Source organism: Babylonia areolata, chromosome 27 (genome assembly GCF_041734735.1).
Source record: "Babylonia areolata isolate BAREFJ2019XMU chromosome 27, ASM4173473v1, whole genome shotgun sequence".
NCBI lineage: Eukaryota > Metazoa > Mollusca > Gastropoda > Neogastropoda > Buccinidae > Babylonia > Babylonia areolata.
Genome location: NC_134902.1, coordinates 30,009,725 through 30,014,724, shown reverse-complemented (window position 1 = coordinate 30,014,724; position 5,000 = coordinate 30,009,725). Strand labels below are relative to the sequence as shown.

Below are 5,000 nucleotides of genomic sequence, written 5' to 3'. Positions count from 1 at the left end.
TTGAAGAGACGAAATAGAAAGGGCAGACTGTGGGTGGATGACAAAGAAGAAGAATGAGGAAGAGGGAACAGAAAAATACTTACGTAGGAATCAAAGATAAAAAAAAAAAGTTCACTAACTGATGATACAACGCCTGCTCGCGGCCACACACACACACACACACACACACACACACACACACACACACACACACACACTCACTCACTCACTCACTCACTATCCAATGTCTCCAAAATACAAAATAGCCGCATTCACATTCTCTATCAGGATGACTTCGAATTCCCCCGGTGCACAGAATTTGAATACAAAGAAGAAAAAAAAAAGCTTTCTGAGTGGCCACTTTGTGGTATTGTCAGTGCCTCGTCTGATAGGTCCCCTCTCACACACGACTCTCCTCCCCTAGAAGTTGTTGACCACAAAAGCGGCCGAAGAGGAAAAAGTCACCAGAAGGACACACGGCCGAGGAGTGCCCGTAGCGTTCTCAATTTTGTAGGGAGGTGCTGACGTTGCAGATCCTCCTGATAGGGGAGGAAAGGGTGTTGTAGAAAGTGGGACGGGGGGTAAGGAATGTAGGTAGGGGTGGTTTTAAGGTGGCAGAAAGGGAAGACAGAATCCGAGAATCTAAGAATCCAAGGACTTCATCCCCCTGAACGCAGCCAGTTATTCAGACAGCCAGGACTTCACCCCTCTTCAGACAGCCAGGACTTCACCCCTCTTCAGACAGCCAGGACTGCACTCCTCTTCAGACAGCCAGGACTGCACCCCTCTTCAGACAGCCAGGACCACCCCTCTTCAAACAGCCAGGACCACCCCTCCAGACAGCCAGGACTGCACTCCTCTTCCGACAGCCAGGACTGCACTCCTCTTCAGACAGCCAGGACCACCCCTCTTCAAACAGCCAGGACCACCCCTCTTCAGACAGCCAGGACCACCCCTCTTCAGACAGCCAGGACCACCCCTCTTCAGACAGCCAGGACCACCCCTCCAGACAGCCAGGACTTCACCCCTCTTCAGACAGCCAGGACCACCCCTCTTCAGACAGCCAGGACCACCCCTCTTCAAACAGCCAGGACCACCCCTCTTTAGACAGCCAGGACCACACCTCTTCAGACAGCTAGGACTTCACCCCTCTTCAGACAGCCAGGACCACCCCTCTTCAGACAGCCAGGACCACACCTCTTCAGACAGCTAGGACTTCACCCCTCTTCAGACAGCCAGGACCACCCCTCTTCAAACAGCCAGGACCACCCCTCTTCAAACAGTCAGGACTTCACCCCTCTTCAGACAGCCAGGACCACCCCTCTTCAGACAGCTAGGACTTCACCCCTCTTCAGACAGCCAGGACTTCACCCCTCGTGGAACTTCACCCCACTTTACGCCAGACAGACCTCCCACCCGGACAGACATCCAGGACAGCTCCTCGAACAAGGCAACCATGACCTACAAGCCATGAACATCTCAACGGCGTCGGCCTTTCGGTTGTAATACTCGTCTGTCCCAGTTGCAAGGCAGAATGTGAAAGACGCTAAAACCAGGCAGGGGTTATTGAAACTGGGCTGAAATGTAAAACGTAAGCCGCGCCGCCGCCTCAGCTGAATTTTGATTAGATTTTTTTTTATTGTTGATCTGGTTATTTATTTTGTGTGTGTGTTTTTTTTGTTTTTGACTCACTTGTGTAAACAAAGTGAGTCGATGTTTTAACCCGATGTTCGGTTGTCTGTGTGTGTGTGTGTGTGTGTGTGTGTGTGTGTGTGTGTGTGTGTGTGTGTGTTCTGTGTGTGCGTCTGTGTGTCCGTGGTAAACTTTAACATTGACATTTTATCTGCAAATACTTTGTCAGCTGACACCAAATTAGGCATAAAAATAGGAAAAATTCAGTTCTTTCCAGTCATCTTGTTCAAAACAATATTGCACCTCTGGGATGGGACCAAAAAATAAAAAAAGAAGCCAAATTATATGCAAACTGCATTTACTGTTATATTTATATTTTTTTAATTCTCTAAACTTGGCACTTTGATTTGATATTCTGACACAACAAGAGCAGTCATTATTATCAATTTTTGTTCAAACAGGAACTTCTTTTGCTAAGCATGGAAGTTTTATTTATTTTGCAAACGTTTTGGTGCGGTTAGTAAAAAAGGGAAATTAATCTGTAATTAATGCTAGGGGACTAAATTTGCTTTAAACTGATCTTTCTCATCTTAACCATTACATTTTGAAATTATACTCCATACATAAAACGCTTGTGTGTTTTACTCTCAGTGTACAGGGCTTTCACTATGTTCATTCGCCCAAGTGGTCTTTTTCAGAAAATACTAAAACCAATACAACGAGTGGACTTTATAGCTCTATTGGCTGAGCCCTGAAGGTCATGGGCAAAAATCAATTGTGTACACATATTTATACACATTCAAAGCGCGTGCTCATATTCTTCGTGAACGCGAACGACGCCATTTTGTTTCAAGTTGTTGACCTGCCCGTTCAATCCTATATTCAATGGACAAAACTCGATAACATGTGATGGAAAGTTGGAGAAGGAGACCGTTAAATATTTAATCAGAGAAAGATTTGTGAACGCCTCATCACTTACTGGATTATGCCCCAAACTGCCATAAAAATAGCCACAGAATCAGTCGGAATTCACAGTTAAAAATTGTAAACCATGCGAGTTAATACCCTTGAATTGATGAAACGAAAAAATTTCCAGTCTTGACTTTTCTCAAAATAAAGACCTTTTCACTTCATACGACGTTTAGAAGTACTTGTACTTGGCTCTACATGTTATTAGTTTAACAAAATACTAAATTTTCATATCAACTATAAAACTATAAAACTAGAATGAACATAAAAGAGAAATTGAATCGACCGTGTCATACTACATTCCCGGCGGGTGTAACTAAACTTGTACATTTATCTAGATCTAGAGAAAACGGCTAAATGTTGCAGTGTGATTGCGGCGATAGCCAGTCTCCTTTACCGCGGACTTAAAAAGAATTTTTAATTGCCCTTAAAGAATTTTTGAATGCCCAAGATACACCAGAATAATATGGTTTAAACAGCGTTCTCACTGCGAATACCGCAATTGATTTATCGCCCTTTAAAAAAGTATGTCCAAATATTAAATTTTAGAACGTCAGTTAAGGAGCCATGATAGTGTAATGGGTAAGACAGTTTCTTCTCACCCGAACACGCGGGGTTCGAATCTGGGTAGGACTTTTTTAAATTTTTTTATAACCCGAAGCTTTATAATAATGTGACCAAGCGAGATAAGCTTTATCTAATCTATACTGTCAGTGTACTTTCACCAAGTCAGCATCGCTTCAGTCACTTTAACTGCACCATTTAAATATATTAGGAATGTCATTTGATGTCAGTGTTTGGTCTTCACACATACGCAATACCAAGTGATAGTCTTTCCATGTAACATGTATACATGTGCTTTACAATTCACTTGTGCCGACATGTTGTGCTTATGACATTTGTTTATGTCATTCCAGCCACTGTCTTCTTATTTGTCTTCTCGTTTTATGTCTTCTTCTCTTTCGTCTTCACGTTTAGTTCTTCTCATTACTTCTTCTCAGTCTTCTCTTCTTAGTTTTCTCTTTTTATGTTCTTCTAACTATTGTAAATAAAACAATAGAAAACCCCATTTGTGACTGGCCTCTATATGTTCCTGGCCTGTGCGTGGGATCTTGTCTATCCTTCAATTAATCATATTTAGTTAAGTCTTTTGTGCCGCACCCTTGAATAACCACTCGGTACATGCTACAATAACAAATACAGAACACATTTTAACGATTAGATTTTTTTAAAAAGTGTATCACAGGTGAGTCTTGAAGGACTTGCCTCTCTTGTTTAATCTTTTTGGTTGAAGGGTGGGGTGGTGGTGGTTGTGTGTGTGTGTGTGTGTGTGTGTGTGTGTGTGTGTGTGAGAGAGAGAGAGAGAGAGAGAGAGAAATGCGGTGTGCATGCAGGTGTGTGTGTGTGTGTGTGTGTGTGTGTGAGAGAGAGAGAGAGAGAAATGCGGTGTGCATGCAGGTGTGTGTGTGTGTGTGTGTGTGTGTGTGTGTCTGTGTCTGTGTACCTGTGTGTGTGTGTGTGTGTGTGTGAGGGGAAAACAAAGAATAAAAGAGAAAAGATACAAGATAACAAAAAAAATAAATAAATAAAATAAAATAATAATAAATAAAAAAAAAGAAAAAGAAAGAAAGGGAAGAGAAAAAAAGTGTCACGGACAACTTTAAGGAATTTGCAATCACTTGCATTTCTTCTTTTTTTTCGATATAATTTTGTCTGTTGTTCGGAAAAAAAATATTTTGTCTGTTATTGCCAGAGGAAAATGATAAAATCGCTAAAACAAGTGTACTTGGTGTTTGGGCAATATTAAGTCTGTACAACACAACAACTAGACAATGGTCCCATTTCCGTGTATGACAATATACTTTTATGCAACTTGCAAAATCCTTTGTTCCCCCTTTTACTGCTTTGTCTGCTTGGTCGTCATACAGAAAGCCAGTGCGGGATGGCATCCAACGAAAATAAAACATTTGCACCTTTCACATATACGGAGAATAACAAAATGCTTAACTTCAGACAATAAAATATTTCTTTGGTTATTCTAAAATAAGAAGCGAACTTTATTTAAAAAAAAGAAAAAAAAAAAAAAGATTGAGAATCGACACAAAACAAGGACATTATTTCGGCTCTATGTACTGATTTACTCGAGCGGGCTTTTTTTTTTTCACTTTAGTTTTCGATAGCGTTTTTACATACATTTTTGTTTATGTGGTGTGTGTGAAAGATGCATGTGTGAAATGCTCCAGTGCTCCCAGGGAGCATTTGATATTTATAAACCTCTTGTCCAGCCATGCCTTACCTTGCCTTGCCTTGCCTTGCATTGCAAACTGAAACAACAGACGTTCCAATGTTCACACCTCGGAAGCTTGTTGGGTCACGTCGGGTTTGTATTGCCCCCTCCATGTGGAAGCTTTCGCGGCCTG

At 41.8% G+C, this 5,000-nt stretch overlaps 1 protein-coding gene across 1 annotated transcript in view; it reads left to right on the top strand.

The window, feature by feature from the left end:
* Positions 1-5,000, top strand: part of LOC143301250 (metal cation symporter ZIP14-like) — a 35,446-nt gene that overhangs the window by 10,693 nt on the left and 19,753 nt on the right. The window lies entirely within an intron of this gene.